Source organism: Eleutherodactylus coqui, chromosome 11 (genome assembly GCF_035609145.1).
Source record: "Eleutherodactylus coqui strain aEleCoq1 chromosome 11, aEleCoq1.hap1, whole genome shotgun sequence".
NCBI classification, from domain to species: Eukaryota; Metazoa; Chordata; class Amphibia; order Anura; family Eleutherodactylidae; genus Eleutherodactylus; species Eleutherodactylus coqui.
This window is the reverse complement of record NC_089847.1, coordinates 95,036,573-95,057,294: the sequence shown is the minus strand read 5'-3', so window position 1 is coordinate 95,057,294 and position 20,722 is coordinate 95,036,573.

Genomic DNA, 20,722 nt, shown 5'->3' with positions numbered 1-20,722 from the left:
CTCGTCCACATGGGACAGCAAATCTGTCACGGCAAAGCTGGGAGAAGCCGGCGTTGTGGTGAGGATTCACCGGCCACAGAAACGGAAAAGCGTGCAGCCAGGTCGCTTCAAAACAAGCGGCTGAGTGCCGTGGGTTTTGAAGCAGCGCTTTCCCAGCGGAAATCTTGCTGTTTATCGCTGTGGCCAAACCGCGAGATTTCCGCTGGAAAAACGCTCTGTGAGAACCCAGCCTTAAGAATCACACAGGGTGCCTGACTCACACACAGAGCCATAAAAAAATAAGGGCTGTAAAGTAACTTACCTGTCTGCAGACAGAAGTTCCTGTACCACTTGTAAGCAGGGATGCTATTGCAGCTACCGGCCACCAGGGGGAGCTCATCACAGCAGACATGTACAGCAGGAACAGAACGTACAGTATGGACTTTTCCAGCCAGCAAGGCGAGCTCACAACAGCACACTCGTACAGCACAGCAAGGACAGGATAACAGCAGACTGTCTGCAGATCTACCTATACATCTGGAGGTAGGAGACAACGGGGATGGCAGCAGGGGACAGGCCTCTTGACTTGTCTGCACACTTTACTATGCCTTACTATCGGGGGGTGCCTTATATTTGGGACTTCTGCAAATTTCAGGGGGTGTCTTATTTTCAGGGGATGCCTTATTTTCGGGGAAACACGGTAGCATCGAAGTCCGCTTCCTGCCTACGATTGCTGAAGCTGTTGGCCGAGGCCTATGTCTTGGGGGAACTGCAACGGCGCCAGGTTGGGCCTGTGGAACTTTTTCCTGGCTAATGCAGTCTTTGGAGCAGTGAAAGAAAACATAAGTGATTTAATGAGACCTTCACAGGTGTACTAGCATGCCTACGATTGCTGAAGCTGTGGCCCGAGGCCTATGTCGTCGGCGCAGTGTAAGTCTGCCATGTTTGGCCACTCTGATTTCTTTATTGTTCATGTTTTGGGTTGCGTTGGACCCACCTATGCTGTTGGTGCACACAGACTTCCCATCGCGGTGTTTGACCTGTCTGGCACAAAGACACTGACTGACTTGGGTAGGGGGCAGAGTGCAGATGGCTTTCCCCTTGCGGTGTCGATTGAGCTATCTGACACCTAGACAGAATGAATACTGTGTGGCACATGGATTCCCCATAGCTATGTAACTCATGCCCACGTTTGCAGCTCCTGACGGAGGTTGGCACTTTATGGGAATGAAGATCGACCGTCAATTTCTCATCGATTCTCTACAGCATTGTGGGCTATCGCCTCGCCCCTTTTAAAGAGGGTCACTACCTGGCCCTGCCAACCCTCTGCAGTGTGTGCCTCTGGTTCCTCCTCATGGCAGACGCACTTATAAATAGACATGAGGGTGGTGTGGCTATGCAGCCAGCGTGTGGCATGAGGGCAGCTGAAGGCTGCGCAGGGACACTTTTGTGTGCGCTGCGGACGCAGGGTCGTGCGGGGGGGTTGGGCAGCATGTAACCCAGGAGAAGAGGCAGCGGTGTGTCCCGCAGGCAGTGCTTGTGCTTAGTTGGAGGTAGTGTGGTGCTTAGCTAAGGTGTGCCTTGCTAATGAGGGTTTGTCCGAAGTAAAAATTGTTAGGGGGGGGGATCACTCTTGCCGCTATTGTGGCTTAATAGTGGGACCTGGGAGCCTGACATGCAGCCCAGCATGTTGCCCATCGCCTGCCCTATCTGTTTCTGTGTCGTTTCCATCACTTTCGTAGGTTTTGCAGATTTTCACAAATGAAAACCTTAGCGAGCATCGGCGATATACAAAAATGCTCGAGTCGCCCATTGACTTCAATGGGGTTCGTTACTCGAAACGAACCCTCGAGCATCTCGAAAAGTTCGACTCGAGCAACGAGCACCCGAGCATTTTGGTGCTCGCTCATCTCTACTCTTTACCTTATCTTCTAGTAGGTATCACTTACTTATGGATATATAATAATACTTGGTGCTTAATCATTGTTAAGGTCCAAATGCAGAAGTATATGCAGCCTGATAGGATGGGCGATAACATGACATATACAATGCGCAGCTATCATATGTATTGTATACATAGACATTTTACACTTTTTGCAGCAAGTTCTAGTTGCTGTTGTACACGATGTTGCAGATGTCTGTGGCCGGTTTCTATAAAACAGTCCCTTCTTGTTGTTTGTGATATTATTCAGCAGTCTACCGTCAGTGTTTTTCAGTTTATGCAGATAACATGCATATAAATTCAGGCTTGTAAGCTCCACTAGTAAAGAATTCAGACAGGAATTTCTTGATAAACACAGAACTGGCAACTATTTCCATGAAATCCACAACCATTTTACTGTGAAGGTCACATTTTATAATGATTCACAAATGACTGAAGAAATGGGGAAAAAAATAAACAATACATTGAAAAATATAATTTAGGTGGCTCAAACTAGCATAACAATTCTACACAATACTTTAGAAGCAATGGTTTGCTTAGATAGGTTGTCCACTTTGGACAATCCTTACTAGCTCGAAGGGTCCCTTGACAATACTCTGATCTCAAAATGTCCTCCAGCTGGGACCCACATCAATCAGCTGTAATCTGTGTTCAGACTCCTTGCAGCAACAATATGTTGAAAATTAAATGGACACAAAGTTTTCACACAATGTATGCTCATCTAACAGCCTATGTGTGCATCATCAATCTTGTAATATATTTATGTTATTTTTTTCTTGTTTTACCACTGAAAATCAAGTTTAAAGTGGCTGCCACTTTGGTTCTTCCTTCCAGCATCTTTCCAATCCACTGCCTGTTGTTAGGCATTTGGCTTCTCTAGTAACAGGGACATGGGGACACTGCTGGTTGCTACATGCAATAGAGGGTCGGGCATTCAGATGCTGTCTTGCAGCTGATTGGTGCAGGGCTATGCAAGACAGCATGTGAAGTGTGGAAGAAAGCAGGGCAGCAGAAAGATTGAAAAAATCTACATGGAAAACTCAACTGACAAAGCTCAAACTGATTGCTAACAGCAACAAAGAGCGGCCAATGAAGACCTGGGCTGCTTTAGAAAATCTGCTGAAAACTCAGCTATGCGTTTAGCATGACATAGTAGCAAACCAGTGGGTTTGTTGGGCACTACAGGACAGGACAGGTTCTCCAGAATGAAAGACACTCCTTGATACCACACTCGAATCTGGCCAAGGGATGATGATCCGTAACAGAAAACCCCTTATAATTTTCTCATACAATATTACATATGTATACAATATATGTATAAAATACATATATTATATAATATAATAAAACATTATGTACGTATATAGTTGTATAACATTGTTTCCACCATACAAGAGGCAAATATTACCACCATACACTAATTAAATATTATTTACATGCTATTACTGAACAAAACACAATACAAAGACCAATGTTACCCAAATAATACCATCACACCATGACCACTGCAAATGCATAGTGACTGACGAACATTAACCTACTGCTACTGAATAAAAACCACTGTAGAAAAACCAATATTGCCAATAAAACTACTATACAAAGCCTAAATAATACCATCACACCATGACCTACATAGCGGCTAAATATTATTTCCATACTATTACTGTATAAAAAGCACTGCACAATGACTAATATTACCACTATGAAGTGACCACATGCTAGATATCAACTCTACAAAGGTATCCTACCGACTGTATAAGTGATTACAGTACCATTATAGAGTTTTTAACTTTTCCCATCTTTTTTTACCCAGCCCAGAGCACCATGATGGCTTCTTCCAACCACAAATTGTTTCTGCAAGTTTGTAACACAGACATCTCTCGCTCCTCACTTTTCCAGTTCCCCCCAAAACTTTACAATTCTACACAAACTTTTCATCTTCCTACTATTCACTATTTTGTGCCCATTACTGCCCCAGCTCCCCCTAGACATTAATAATCCCCCCTATGTGCCTTTTTGAAGGTAATAATTTTCCCCTTTGAGTGCCTGCTTTAAAAAGTAATAACAGTGCCTAAAGTAAATGAGATGCTGAGCTGATCAGAGGCTGAGTAAATATAATGTTTGTTTTTTGTTATCCACATTAAGTGTGGCTCTGCCCATTGTGGGGCAGGGAGCCTCTGACTCCCTGCTCTGCCATTGATATCAACTCTATCAGCATCAGGAGGATTTGGGGTACTGGACTAGGGGTCTGAGGCACATTTTCAAATTTCAAGGGCTTAATCTGTGAGATGTTGATGAACAGGCAGTTATAGTGTATTAATAGCTGTAGGTGTCTACCAGTTCTGGTATTCTTAGTTTTTTTAATTATGGAGGAAGGAAGGCATACCTTGCCCACATACCATCATTCACAACAAAACATCATTGATGATTAGAGGCTCCAGTCACACAGTTATAATAGAGGAGATCACAGCTCAACCTCCTAACTATATACTTAGTTTATTTAACTGACTTTACAAAGAAATCACAGTGTCCTCCCAGTAGTCAGAGATGGTAGAGACTCTAACTGTTCATGTGATGCTGTGCCGATGCATCCTGGGATTGAAAAGACAGAATAGTGAAAGAGAAAATCCATATAGACTACAATAGATTTCATAAATTATATATGAAAAACTATATACATATTTTACATGTTTTGCTATTCACCTCTCTTTGTTCTAGGTAGGTCTGTTCTTTTACAGAGTTGTGTTCCTGATCAGGCTATAGCTTCCTAAGTGGGTCCGAAGACCCTCTGCATCATAAGAGGATATCAGCATTAAGAATGGCCATAGTAGATGGGGACCCTCTTACAGCTTTTGAAAGGGAGGCTAGGAGCTTCACGTTATGCATTTGGTTCCTGTACAGCAACCACTGTTGTTGAGTTACAACATGGCATTACCATGACAATCAATGACAGCCTTGGGATCCTACTGTTAAACTTGGCTATGCTTCATCCTTTCTTTGTGCTTCCTGACCACGTTGCCATGACGCTTCATCCCTGTCTGTCTTTCACATCCAAATAAAGGACTAAAGGTCCACAAAATACCAAAAACACTCATTATGTTATAATGAGGGTCAGAGTTGAAACATCATTGCAATGTGATAGCAAACGTTAGGAACCACAAGTAAACAGAGAGCGACAGCCAGGTATACAGACTTTTGGGTTAATGCTTGGCATATGCCCATTGGCTTACCAATTCAGTGTGATTTAATCTTGTGTTTTGACTTTTAGCTTCTTTTTCCAACTACACATATACTATCTTTTTTGGTGCTAAATGTTTCAATTCCCTGGCTTCACCTATGTTTTTTGACTACGTCCAGTATCGGTAGTTGTCACCCATCAAAAGCTATTTCGAGGATAGAGACCTTGAGATTCAGTCCAAACCTCCATGAGCATAAGAAATTGCTTAAACTCTACACTTTAGTTTTCCTAGTGCCAATCTGGTGATGGCATAGAGGGTTCACATTCCTAAACTTTTTTTTACTTGGGTCAATGATATGTTTAGTACATTATTAATCATGGAAATAGTTAGAACATAGTATTCCGGAAATACCTCTATAAATACACACATTCCCCATCTTTATTTCCTTACAATAATTTTACCCATCACGCTAAACGTGAGAGTGAAATGGAATACCTAGCCTTGTGTAATGCCAACCAAACCATTTTGCTCCATACACCAGATTGCTTAACTGATGAAATACATTGTACAGTTCAAACTGCAAACCATAGAGGTTAAAGAAATTGACTTGCTCTTTGTCTAAAATATAATCTGGAGACTGAATACAAAGTTATGAAATATATAAAGTAGTGCTGAATGAACTGAGCCAGTAGAACCCATTTTCAGGTCTAACTTTGCTAAAAGTTCAGTTCAACATGAAGCAGAACTGAGCTTTTAGCAAAGTTCTACCCGAAACAGGGTTCTACTGGATCTGTTTGCTCTTCACTACTACAGTGTATAACACTGTCTAAGAGTCAAAAAAGCCTATGTGAATGTTATACAGGGATTCTATGGTTCTTAGACAGTGTTATACATCAGTTTTAGAGGTTTTGGAGAACTTCTGGTTCGGGTCAAAGTTTGGCGAATTGTCCGAAACAAACTTTTCAAAAGTTAACTTCAAACAAATGTAGAACAAAGATTTATGCTACAAAAAATCTCCATCCAGTCTCTTGTTACTTCCAATGAGCACCAGTTAGGTGGCTGCCATGGGGATGGCATCCTGGGCCCTGCAGATTGGGCCTCATAATCCCAGTCAGACCTAACTGAGTACTACCCTCCAGGCTTGTCAGGGCGTCTATCAGCTGTGGGCCCAGTTCCCCTGCCTTCTTGACCATGGTATAAAAAAACGTTTTTGCCCACACATAGATCATGTATCTCAAAAGGCAAATCGAGACAGGGAGTCACACACTGAATCCAACTTCATCACTGTCCCAAAACTGCACATTTGGTGGTGCTCTGTCCAGGTGTAAGTTCAACATGAAGCAGAACTGAGCTTTTAGCAAAGTTCTACCTGAAAAATGGGTTCTAATGGATCTGTTTGCTCTTCACTACTACAGTTTATAACACCGTCTAAGAGTCAAAAAAGCCTATGTGAATGTTATACAGGGATTCTATGTTTCTTAGACAGTGTTATACATCAGTTCTAGAGGTTTTGGAGAACTTCTGGTTTGGGTCAAAGTTTGGCGAATCGTCCGAAACAAACTTTTCAAAAGTTAACTTCTAACAAATGTAGAGCAAAGATTTATGCTACAGAAAATCTCCATCCAGTCCCCTTGTTACTTCCAATGAGCACCGGTTAGGTGGCTGCCATGGGGATGGCATCCTGGGCCCTGCGGATTGGGTCCTTATAATCCTAGTCAGACCTAACTGAGTACTACCCTCCAGGCTTGTCAGGGCATCTATCAGCTGTGGGCCCAGTTTCCCTGCCTCCTTGACCATGGTATAATAAAACTTTTTTGCCCATGCATAGATCATGTATCTCAAAAGGCAAATCAAGACAGGGAGTCCCACACTGAATCCAACTTCAGCACTGTTCCAAAACTGCACATTTGGTGGTGCTCTGTCCAGGTGTAAGCCTTCAACTTGCCCTGCTGCTCCTGTTCTAGATGGGACTGAATCTTGGGAGTATTGTGCACCACTGCCTCCTCATCCCACACTGGGAGCTCGCTCTGGGACATATAAATTCTATATGGACTCTCGCTGTGGCTCTGGCCTGACTGGAAGAACCTGTTCTCAACCTGCTGTCATGTTGGAACCCTGATTCCCTCTGCTGATTCTGTTCGTGATGGCAAATTGTAAAGGGGCCACAACATCAGAGTCCTGCACCCTAAGATCGAGATCGGCCAACAAATGTTGCAGTCACTCGGTGGTGGGTCAGGGACCTACCTGGATGTGAAGTCCTTTACAGGAGACCTGGCTGCATTCTGCTTCTTCCCTCTCTTCACTGCCTTTCATGTGAAAGAAGGCTATTTCCTATAGCCACATCTGCAGCTGGTTTATCTAAAAAAAATGCTATGATAGGTACTGTATGATTTTACAACAAGCAGTCTGAAAATGATGAGAAACAATAGACTATATCATTCTGACAATGAGAAAATGCTAATGACAGATCAGGCAGCCGTCTGTTATAGATGCTAAAGTCCTTCTCATTCTATGGAGGGTTCTTTATTCTAGGAATGTTTAAGTTTGTTAATTGGTGATTCATCCACTACATTTACTGAAAGTTGGCCCGATGTATCTATTATGGCTTTGGAAAAGAATTACTTAGTACTTAGTAATACAACTTAACATCATTCCAACATTTTCATACAATGTCCCATTATTTTATAGGCCAATTTTCATTTGGTTTAACGGAATCTTTATTTATTTAAACTTAATTTTTACTTCTCCATAAACTTTGTTTTAGCTTTTTTTATGAGTGAGCAAAATATAGACAAAATGTACATTCACTGAAAGGTCAAAAGAACTTTCAATAATGGTATGAACATAGCCAATGGCAGATTATAATTGGGATAGTAAGGGTGGCTAACCCGGCCCCAAGGCTTCATGGGGGCTCAACGGCTCCCAAATTGTCCAATTACATAATCTGCTATTGACTCCTCGTCCCACCATCTTACATAGTGTCCCAGAGTAGGGAACCTCCAGCACTTCTGTGGTTTGTATGTGTTTGTACTGTTAAGTTTTGTAGACTGTGTATTTGTTATGTGTATTGGCTTTTCTGTGTCAATGTAAGCTTGTTGTCTGGTGTCTGTGTAGCCTTATCTTGAGTGACTGTGCATAACTCACCTTAACCTTGTGTGTCTTGTCAGTCACCTTAAACAGGACTGGGATTGGCTGAGAAAATCACCCTGTAGTTGTGGGTATAACTGTAGAGGTTGAGTTTTTGGGGAGGTTGGAGGTAGAATGGAGGAGAGGGAGAAGTTGGGAAGTGGAGCTTAAGCCAGTCGGGCTTAAGCCAGAAAAAGTCAGGCCGAATGGATTGGTTAAGCTCAGAGCAGGAAGCCAGAGTAGAAGGAGTCTTTTTCATCCCTGCTAGAAGAAGGAATTACAGTCAGGGCAAACCCTTGGGAACTAGGAAGAAAGAGGTCATTATCAAGCATGAGTCTAATTAATCTAAAAAAGAATCCCCCAGATAACTTAGACTGATGGGCTCATCTTCCTATACAGAGGAAAAGCTGAGGTATTGAGTATGTGTATTCTCTGCTTAAAGGGGTTGTCTTGCGGCAGCAAGTGGGGTTATACACTTCTGTATGGCCATATTAATGCACTTTGTAATGTACATCGTGCATTAAATATGAGCCATACAGAAGTTATTCACTTACCTGCTCCGTTGCTGGCGTCCCCGTCTCCATGGCTAAGTCTAATTTCGCTGGCTTCATGCTTTTTTAGACGCGCTTGCGCTGTGCGGTCTTCTCCCTGGTGAATGGGGCCGCTCGTGCCGGAGAGCTGCTCACCGCGTCGTCATCGTAGCTCCGCCTCGTCACGTGTGCTGATTCCAGCCAATCAGGAGGCTGGAATCGGCAATGGAACGCAAGGAAGGAGAAGAAAATCCACGGTGCACCATGGGAGAAGACCCGCGGTCCACCGTGGGAGAAGACCACCGGCGCCATCTTTAAAAGAAGAATAGAAGAAGCTGCAGAACGCTGATGCAGGTAAGTGCAATGTGCTTTTTAAAAACTAACCCATGCTTTCTTTTTAACAGGACAGAATGCGGGGGTAAGTGAAAAAAAAAATTTTCCGCTTTCGCCGCAAGACAACCCCTTTAAGTAAAATTGTTGAATTGAATGCTAACTCAGAATACTGCAAAATGTGAACTGTTGTTAACTTTTCAAGTGTGGAGTGAACTGTTTACCTTTGCTTTACTCTATCAAATCTGGTTTGGACTCTTCATTTCATTGTTACCAGAGCGCTTCATTAAAGAGGTACTGGCATCACGAGAAAATTTAAACTTTATCATTTGTTGCTTCTATTGTTGTTTTTGCCACTGTGCACAGACAGGCCAGGCAGCGTCTGGACATTCGAGGAAGGGACAGTAGAGCTGCCATTAACAACCATCTTATTTCCCGCTGTCTCCCCGCTAAGGTCTGCACCCGGCCACCACAATAGCAGCTGAGTTTACTCTCTATCAATCTGGCGCAAGCTATGCCTAAAGCTATCTCCTCTGTGCTCAAGTTGACAGCAGAGAGGTAGCCAATCTTTCCACTACATGGGACCCTACTGTTTGACTGTATGGCCATCTACCCGAGGATCTTACTGCACTACTAACAGGGAGGCAACGTAGTACCGCCCATCCCTTGTGCAGCGAACGGGGTAGCTTTGCACACTTTTTGGCACCTAGCACTCTACTTTTTGCACATGGAAGGCATGTTCACTTGCGTGCACAAAACACCCCCTGACTTAAAAGACTATTTAGACTAATAAGGTCCAAATGTATTCTGTTGCACAGTGTATTGCACTTTTACAAGCGCATTTGCACACCTCCCATAGATTTCTATGGGGGTCATTGCTGTGCAACACGCAGAAAGAAAGAGCAGATCCTATTTTTTTGTGTGAGTGAGGAATGCACACGAAAAAAACGTTAATGAGAACGAACCCATGAACATCGATGGGAGATCTATATGGACATCTATTCTCTGCACATTGTACACATATATTTTTATTAATTCACTTTTTTATTGAAAAAGTTTTCATACAGGGTATTCAACATTACATAGGTGCAATTTGTTTGACCATGGTGCTATAGGATAAGATTCAGTAAGGTTCTTACAAATTGTATGCGTATGTTACAATATTAACTGAGCTTCCTTATCAAGCGGACATATGTCCAAGCTGCCCAACCTGACCAGTCACCAGGCTTAAAGGCTTTATTTACCTGGCCAGGGTGGGCAGAGGTAACCGCTTTCATGCACCTAAACTTATAATAGCTTTACTAATTGTTAGAAGAGTAAAGATTGATGGCTGGGATAGGGGAGGGGAGTTGGAGGAGTAGGAGACACGAGGTGGGAGGGGGAAAAAAGAGGGGGGGGTTGGGGTGAGGGAAGGAAAAGAGGCGGGGGGAGTGGTTTCAAATCTCCGCGTTCAGGCTTCAAACCTTGATTCTGCGCTTAACCCCACTTTGATGATCGTGGTACATAAACCGGTGCCTCCAAAGAAGCACTCACGTCTATACATTTGTGGGTGACAATGACGTTTCCCCTCTTATCCCTTGGGACTCGGAGGTAAATTTCCGGGGCTTAATCGCCCGTGCGCAGATGGTCCCGTCCCTGCCGGGGAATTGCAGAGACGCGAGCACCCGAGCGGAGTCCCTCCCGATGCCCCATAATTGGTATATCTCAAGGCTCACTGGAGTACTGTGATTCTGCTGACGGGGGAGTCAATCAGTCCAGCTCACGGTCTGGTAAGGCGGTATGGCATAGGGCTAATGTGATAGAGCAGTTCTAATGTATGACCTTTTAGGGTTAAGTTTGTTATGTGTGGTAGTTTATGTTCAGCTAGTGTCTTTGCTTGTTTGCTACTTGGGTTGTCTCTACTTCAGTACGGTTTGGTCACCTCTCTAGTGGCCTCGACTGGGGAGAGTACCATGGGGGCTCTGTTGGAGCTAACCCCCTCGGATATAGGGATGTCCGTTCCGGGGGGCTAACCTTGTGCTGTGGTGCTAGAGGTATAATTTACCCAAGGCGACCAAGTGGTCAGAAATGCTGTATATGTCGAGTTTGTCCAGCTAAGGATTTCCTCAAACTGGTATATCTGGTTAATCTTTGCTTTCCACGTCTTGATGGAAGGGGGTGCTGGGCTTCTCCAATGGAGGGGGATTAACGCTTTAGCTGCTGCAACCATAATTGTACACATATATTTTACGCATGCAAAAACATGCGCATTTCAGTGTGTGCCTAGCTTTTCCATCCAAATCACCAAAAATGGCATTGAGACAAAACCGTATGCTGTCATTAGTCAAATGGAGACCACTTTCGTCTCTATTTTAGCAGGATTGCGCTATTGTGTTCATCAAAAAAGCCAGAAAGGAATAGAATCCTGCTAAAATGGAGGCCAACTTTGCCTCCGTTTGACTAATGACAGCGTACGGTTGTGTCCAAGGATCTGTCTCAATGCCGTATTCGGTAATTTAGATAGAACCCCTGGATGGAAAAGCTGGGCACACAGTGAGATGCTGAGTGAACCCAGCCTGAGATGTGTTGCTGAGTGTCTCTCAGTACGCATGCTCTATTCACAATGTCTTTGGCTCTGTCCTGGAGTCTATTTGTTTCTTAAAGATATATTATATTTTGAAGGTAGTACAGCAGAAAAAAAATTGGTATTGTGATCATACTGACCCACGGAATGGAGTTATCATGTGATTTTTGACACAGTTTGTATGCCGCGAAAATAATCTCCTTCACCCAAATTTGGTAAATTTGGTGTTTTTTTCCATTTTACTCCACTTTTTCAAATTTTTTCAATGTTTTCGGTACATTAAATACCGGTAGTACTACTGAAAAGTAAGAGCGTTATCATTTTTTGAAAGTGGGAAGGGGAAAAAAGGACAAGTCCTTCAAGAAGTAAATGGACACCCTGACGAGACCCTTGGTGAGAGGCAAGCGTGATGTGAATAGAGCCTAACGGCTTATTCAGATGGCTTATTCGGTTGGGTTTTCACGCCCGGCTAATATAAGCTGTCCCTCTCTGTAAGGGTAGGAGGCGGGCCTGGCCGAGAGCTAGTGCACTAATTTCCCGCCCCCTCTCCCCGCCCCTCGCCACTGCTTGCAATGGAAGGGTGGGGCAGGTCTAAGTTCCGCCCATCCCACCCCCTCCCATTCCTAACAGTGGCGAGGGGCAGAGAGGGGGCGGACGCTTAGTGCACTGCTCCCGGCCAGGTCCGCCTCCTCCCCTTGCAGAGAGGGACAGCGTATATCAGCCGGGCGTGAAAACCCAACCGATATATGCCTGTCTGAATAAGCCCTAAGGCATATTGCTGTGTTTGCGTGCAAGTAAATACATGTGTGTGATGATATATTCAGATTAAAGATGAGCGAACGTGTTCGGCTCCGCCCCTTTTCGCCCGAACACCGAACTTTGCGAGCAATTCCATGCTCGGGCGAAAAAAGTTCGGGGGTCGCCGTGGCAGCGCGGGGGGGTGCGGCGGGGAGTGGGGGGGAGAGGGAGAGAGGGCTCCCCCCTGTTCCCCGCTGCTGCCGCCCGCGCCGCCGTGCCTCTCCCCGCCCCCCGGCGCCCCCCGAAGCTTTACGCGCGGACACTGAAGTCCTCGGCAAAGCCGGTGTCCGGGTGCGTAAGTGTTCGTTAAGAACACGTTCGCTCATCTCTAATTCAGATGTTTGGAGCATATTTACTAAATCTGCACCTTTTGATGAAGTTTGAACCATGATTTTTATTATATCCATATAATACAAAAAAAAACAACTATGGGTCATCTGTATGCTGTTTTAATGGATCTTTTTGTTGTTTTTAGGGCTTAAACAGTCGAACGTGTTTGTGCACATTTTTGCACGCATGATACTCACGGCCGCAAAATGTGACGAAGCAAACCCATTGATTTCAATAGGTTTGTTCTTATAGATAAAACTTGATCGAACTTGCCCTATCTTTTACGCAGCAAGCTTCCAAAGAAGTCTATGGTAGGTAAAAAAAAACAAGGGGAAGGGTGTGACCCTGTGTACAAGGCAGGAAAAAAAAGACAGCAGCCCTTATTAGGCTTTAAATAGCCATTCCATTCCACGGAAAGGAAGTATTTCGCTCATGTGTGAACTGGCATTGCGAGCTGAAAAATTACTATGCGCTGACACGCACGTATCAGCCTGATTATTGCTATCACCAAATCTGGTTTATGCGCAAATAAGCTCCGTTGTGGTCTTATAGAAGTCTATAAGAGTTGTACAAATTACGCAAACGGAAGCGTTAAACGCTGCACAAAACACAGGAAAAAGAACACATCTGGACCTCATTAAGCTAATTAGCCTTTTATTCCACAGAAAGGTTGTGTTGCACATGTGTATAAACTGGCCCTGCGTGCGCGAAAAGTATAGTACAATGCGCAGAGTCTACCTCTTTAACCCTTTTCAATCCACTGTCTGATGCCTGAAGACATGATGATTTAAGGATGTACAGCTCCAATGTTTGAAGACCTCCGTCGGGGTTCTCTTACTGTATATTGCCAGCCTCTCTGCTGTTGGAGTGAGTGACTGCTGCCTCTCATTGGCTCAGCGCAGGGACCAATCTGATTGGTCCCGCTGAGCCAATGAGAGGCAGCAGACACTCACCCATTCATAAATTCATGAATGGGTGTGTGAGTGAGATCTGCCTCTGATTGGTCAGGCTGTGACCAATCAGAGGCAGCTCATTCAGCAGGCGGGGATTTTAAATCCCCGGCTGCTGAATACTACTCACAGCTGTTCAGAGCAGTTCAGGAGGACTGCCGCCGGCCGCGCTGAACTCCGTCTGCTGGGACCAGGTGAGTATATATTTTTTTTTTTTTTTTTTACACATTTCTGGATGAATTGCAGGGAAGGGCTTATATATTTAAGCCCTTCCCGACAATTCATCCCGCGTTCGCCGGCAGCCCATTGCTTTCAATGGAGCCGGCTGTATTGCCGGCTCCATTGAATTCAATGGGCTAACATCGTTCTTCTCTGCCACAGCTGTTACAGCTGTGGCAGACGAGAACGATCTTTATGCTGACAGTGTGGGGGGGGGGGTCTCACTCTTGCCACTATTGTGGCTTAATAGTGGGACCTGGGAACTTGAGATGCAGCCCAACATGTAGCCCCTCGCCTGCCCTATCCGTTTCTGTGTCGTTCCCATCACTTTCTTGAATTTCCCAGGTTTTCACAAATGAAAGCCTTAGCGAGCATTGGCGATATACAAAAATGCTCGAGTCGCCCATTGACTTCAATGGGGTTCGTTACTCGAAACGAACTCTCGAGCATCACTGAAAGTTCGACTCGAGTAACGAGCACCCGAGTATTTTGGTGCTCGCTCATCTCTAGTAAAGAGTGATTGTTCTCATCGGGAATGTTGCCATTCACTAGGTGGTGCTGCAGAGGTTGTGTTTCCATCTCCTTCTATGTGCAGTTAGTAAAGTAGAGATAACAGACATCATAAAACTGTCACATTCCTCAGCTCAGTGGACTGATTAAGTATTTATTTCTTTGCTCAGATTGTCTTGTGTTATTTCAAGTCTCAAATTTCTGTGTGTGAACATTTATTTAGATCAAGAGGGGTGTCCCCCCCTCCCCTCTGCATTTGTATGGTTATATTTGTGTCCTATCCAAAGCAGTTTCATTTTAGCCTGATGAAGGATCGATAAGAAGAACTCGAAAGCTTGCTGTAACATCATGTATTTTTGTTAGCCATTAAAAGGTATCATATATGCGGAGGTTTTTGCGCACATGAGCTTCACATCCGTAAAAGCCATTGACTACAATTAGTTCATTCTCAGGAGCGTGTTTCTCATGCGCAAATCCTGAGCATGACAAAAGAAAGGCCTTGCACTGGCTTTCTCCGTTTTATGAAGAAAGCTTAAAAAAGGGAGAGGAAGGGAGTGACCCTACGTGAAAAACAGGGAGGAAAAGACAGCTGGTCTTTATTTAGCTTTAAATATCCCTTTTATTCCACAGAAACGGGAGTAACATGGGTGTGTGTTAACTGGCATTCCGATCGCAAAAATTACAGTACTAAACGCATGTATCAGCCCATTTCATGCGCAAATGCGCTCCGTTGCAGTGAGCATGTTTATGCATATGTTCGTCTGTGGAAACCCTTAGTGTAACGTTTTAAGGCTCGCCAGAGCATGACGTCATTGTGCTCTGAATGAAGCCCTATCACATACTATCGCGACCACACTCCTTTACTGTACTTTTTTCCGTTGCTTGGCCTCTTGACATTGGCATGAGACACAACCGGGCCATATTTGAACAGACAGGGCAGTCTATTTGGTAGGCAGGACAGCTGACATAGTGGGCGAGCCAGCCTAATTAGTCCCCTGTGTTAACACCACAAATGCGCACAAAGAAAAAGCAAGTTATGTATTTTTTCACCTGACAGAAATGCGGGCGCAGAAATGCTCCATGTAAGGTAATGCATTGAAATGAATGGGTTTTAATGGATGGGGTTTGCGTGAGTGATTTTGCGTGCTCAAAATCGCCCATATGAAGGGGCCTTTAGAAGGCAGAATACTAGCAAGTCAATGTCAGACTTTTCAATAAGCCTTATCACAATGACTGGGAATATAAGCCAAAGCCAGAGTCTTCTCCAGAGTCTTTTTCGAAGTCTTCTCAAGAATCTTCTCCAGAGTCCTGTCCAGAGTCTTCTCCGAAGTCTGCTCCAAAGTCTTCTCCAAAGTCTTCTCCAGAGTCTTCTCCAGAGTCTTCTCCAGAGTCTTCCCCAAAGTCTTCTCCAGGGTCTTCTCCAGAGTCTCCTCTAGAGTATTCTGCAAAGTCTACTCTGATGTCTTCTCCAGAGTCTTCTCCAAAGTCTTCTCCAGAGTCTTCTCCAGAGTCTTCTCCAAAGTCTTCTCCAGAGTCTTCTCCAGAAGGAAGAGATAACTATGTACAAACAGCTGTTTTGGTGTTTTAGCCCCTCAGGCCAGAGCACTCTATAGTCATTAATAGGGCACATGGACCTGGCATTATCTTCCCCCACATTTCTAAACAAAAAAGTGTCACAATTCTTTAAGAAATGAATTGCACAGAGGGCGATTCTGAAATCCGGCCCAGACACAGCCGCATGTGTCGGAAAGAGTGCTTGTAATTGCTGCTGTTATGTGGGGAGTTATGTTTTTGTTGTTTGTAAAGCATTTAAGCATTAATAACAAACGTGTGTTTTCAACACATGTTCGTCCTTTAATCTCTGTGTAGATAATAATAATAATCAACATTTACATTGATGTGTGCCTTAGTTAAGCTCTACTTGTTTATATTGTTCCCTGAGGGGGAGGATGTCGCCACGCTGCGTGTTTCCACCACGGGTTGAATGGTGTTTGTTGTACGAGATGTTCATTGTCACACTGTGCAGACGGCTCATTAAACATTGACAGTTTGAGAGAGCAGAGCGGATGAGTGTTTACCCACTGCAAATATCGTCCTACTTGGGAACTAATATACAGAAAAACTACATTTTCAGTTTGTGGCCTCCCAAGTGGATTTACAGATTTTAGCTTTCCCATCATTGACTTGCATATTTTTTTCTGCGTTGTGCAATAGGTGATAATTAATCCAATACAAATAAGTTTAACATTGGGGAAGGGCGGATTGGTTATACTTCATGCACAACAGGATTTTATCACTGGTTGACATGAACGTCTGCTTTGTTGTGGGCAGAAATTGGACAAACATCTCTGCTGCTGGAATATCAAAAATTTTAACAAGCTCTACAGAATTTTAGCAATTGCCCTATAAATAAATATGCGCACTCGATCTCATAGCTTAGTGGAGAGGTAATGGGAAACATCTTCCTTCTGTATGCTGACGAGTGTAAAATGAGTTTGCATTTCATAATTAGGGCGAGCACCCATTGGCGTTTTTTTACCTGCGTTTTGCGTTTTGCGTTTTTCCTGCACAGGCATAGAGATAAAGTGTGCTCATGTCCACTGGCGTTTTTAAAATCGCCCCGCCCCGCAAAATCGCATCGCAGCTGTCCTTACACTCTGGCTCCTTTTTTTAATCTAACTTCTCCCATGGTTTTCAATGCTCCCGGAAAAAACGCAACGCAATTCGCACGCGCCGCGTGGCGTTTTTGCAGACAACATTACTGAAGACTGTGGAAGGGCGGGCATTCTTCACAGGTGCTGTAGGGTGTGTTGGTATAGAAACGCTATGCAACGTTTTAGGATGAGACATTCTCCGCGTTTTGCGTTAAAAAAACGCAGCGAAAAACGCACGAAAAACGCAAACGCGTAGATGCGAAATCGCTGCGTTTTTCACGCACTAACAACGCAAACGCCAGTGGGTGCTCGCCCTTAGGGTGGCTTTACTTGGTATAATTATCGAGGTCATAAGCCCCCGAGTCCGACAATGGTCCCAACAACTATGTGCTTTCACACATGGAGTAATCATCATTCAGTGAATAGAGGCAAAGTGTGTCGGAGATTTTTTCCAACCTCCATTCACCATAAACAGGCAGTTATTGAAGGATACGCAGCTGCCTGTTTATACTGAGTGAGAGTTACTCATTAATAGTTTAGTTTTCAATTACTAATGAGCAACTTCTTGGCAAAAAGAGGCGCTCCAGGTGAGGAATAAAGTCCAATGAGTTTTATTCAATCTCTGATAAAATCCAACATATGTGGCATACAGACGCCCGGTCCAGTACTCTAGTGCCATGATTAGAAACGTTAGGTCTGCAACACGTTGCAGCTAGAGCACTGGACCGAAGGTCTGTATGGCACATATGTTGGATTTTACCAGACATTGAAGAAATCTTATTGAATTTTATTCCTTATCTGGAGCACCTCTTTTTGCTATTTTGTTTGCTAGCGATTTCCAGAGCATGAATGAGGATTATATGATCAAGGGATATCAAACTACTGACGATGACCTGTCTGTCCGTGCGTGAGTGGGTTTTTGAGTGATTTACATGCTCCGCCCCTGATCACATGACAGTGACGTGATCAAAGGTCCTTCATCCCCAGTGAGGGAGTTACATGCTCCGCCCCCTGATCACATGATGGTGACATCATCACAGGTCCTGTATGCACATGGCTGCTGTCCGGCTAGGTGTTTGTTAATATTCCATAGCAACTGAGGCCACAGGGGGTTTGTAGTCCACTTGTAATCTGCACAAGGATGCAGGAGCTTTGATGACGTGACCGTCATGTAATCTGTGGCGTCATGTGATCAGCACTGCTGTTCTGCTTCTGGTCCCTGTTGTATGGGATGAACAATGTATGTAGCATTGCTGTGTGTGTGTGAAATGCATGTAGCACAGCTGTGTGTTGTGTGTGTGACGCTGATGTAGCAGAGCTGTGTGTGGAGTATGTAATGCCCAACTAGCAAAGCTGTGTGTGTGTGACGTGCATGTAGCAGAGCTCTGTGTGTGGTGTGTGTGATGCGCATATAGTAGAGATATGTGTGGTGTGTGTGATGCGCATGTATCAGAGCTGTGTGTGGTCAGTGTGACGCTTATATAGCAGAGCTGTGTGTGATGTGTGATGCGCATGTAGCAGAGCTGTGCATGACGTACATGTAGCAGAGTTGTGTGTGTGTGAAATGTGCAAGTTGCAGAGTTGTGTGTGATGCGCATGTACAAGAGCTGTGTGTGGTGTGTGTAATGTGCATGTAGTAGAGCTGTGTCTGTGTGACACGCGCATGTAAGAGTGCCACACATGGTGACGCCATTACAAGTCCTAAACCAGCAGGTTCTAAAACAGCAGCCGCGTGCTTACAACTCCAATCCCTTTCACTATAGTATATTAGTAAGTGGCACATTGCGCCACTCATTTAACACTGAAGGCTGTTCTGACCTTCTCTAATCCAAGCTCTCTATTCTATGTCTACAGAGACAAGAGAAAGGCAGAACAACCTGTGCACCTCCTGTTTGAGCCCCATATAGACAGGTTAAAGAGCCACTTCTAGCTCACTGACAGGATCTGGCTTCTGTCACTCACATAAAGGAGTCAACTCAATGAGTGGGCTCACTTTCAAATGACCTACTACTACTTGCTCCCCTTTCTTTCTGTAGTACACCCAGGAAGAAACAACAGCAGCATGGCAGACATTATACAGCAGTACTGAGCAGTGTAGTTGAGAATCTAGTACTGGGGTGAAACAGAAAATGTATTAGAAGCAGCAGCGTTTCTGTAAGCTGATGTCTTCCTCTCTCTGCAACCCCCTCTCTACAGACTTCTATGGGCAACAACTGGAATGTAATCCCTCAATGAGCTAATAATCCATCCTCTGCTCTGGCTCTCTGAAGGTGATTCTTACAAGTGAATTGATGCGAGAGTGCTCAGTGCAGTAGTTTCTTATCACCCCTTGTACTATTGATATATGGAAAAAAATTGAAGCTACAATTAGGGTATGTTCACACTAACGCTGTGGATTTGCCGCTGCCGAATTGTCAGCAGAAAATCTACAGCATTTACAGTGCAAGTCAAGTGGATGAAATTTTAACAAATCTCACCCAATAATGGGGATTTATCAGTTCAGTTGTTACCGACTTTCAGTCACTTTGTAGATCAGCGTACGCCATGCTTCCCTGTCTTTAGCCGCTTCCTTCAGATTTTCCACAGTCATGTTTGTGTCAAACTTGATTTTGTGTAGCCAGCGTGTTCTTTGGCGTCCTCTTCCACATAGTGTGCAGTAAACACCATGCAGAATCTGTATCAGCATTCACATACGGTGTATATTTTACATCTATATGTCAATTGTTTGCTGGGAATTTTCACAGCAGAATTTGTCCCTTTAAATCAGCAGGCTGAATTCCGTGGCAAAGTATATGACAAATCCGCATGCAATGCAACATCCATTTGGACATAGTTTAAGGACTCATACCCACTGCCGATAGACTTTCCTGCAAAGTAAGAGTGAGTGAAAATGCATGATTATGAAACCAATGATTTTCAACGGTTTCATTCTTATTTGCAATGTGTTCACTCAAGGCTCGCAGTGCTAAGAAAAATCTGTGCTATCGCCCATTGCTTTCAATAGGGCTAGCGGCAGCAGCACTAGCCCCATTGAAAACATAGGAAGTACATCATGCTTTCCTGTCACAGCTGTGGCAGAGGTCCGCAATGCTATCCCATTGCTTTCAATGGGGCCGGCGCTGCTGCTGCCACATTGAAAGCAATAGGATGAAGGCATCCCTTGCAGCAATGATTTTCATAGAGGTGGGGGGTGACTTAAAATATAAGCGCTACACCGAAAATCATCCCTAGTTGTAAAAAAAAAAATTAACTCACCTAAAAGAGCTGTCCGGCTCTTCTCTCCGTCCCCGTCAGTCTTCATCTGTCTTCTGGTGGACAGGGATTGAAAAAATCCCTGCCTCTAGAAAGCGCTGCCTCTGATTGCCTGAGCGCTGTGACCAATCAGAGGCAGTGCTCAGCCATTCATAGAATCAATGAATGGCTGAGCACTGCCTCTGATTGGCTGAGCTTTGTGACCAATCACAGGAAGCGCTTTCTGAAGGCAGGGATTTTTCAATCCCGGCCACCAGAAGACAGATGAAAACTAACAGGGACAGAGAGAAGAGCTCTTCTAGGTGAGTTAATTTTTTTTTTACAGCTTGGGATGATTTTTGGGGTAGGGCTTATATTTCA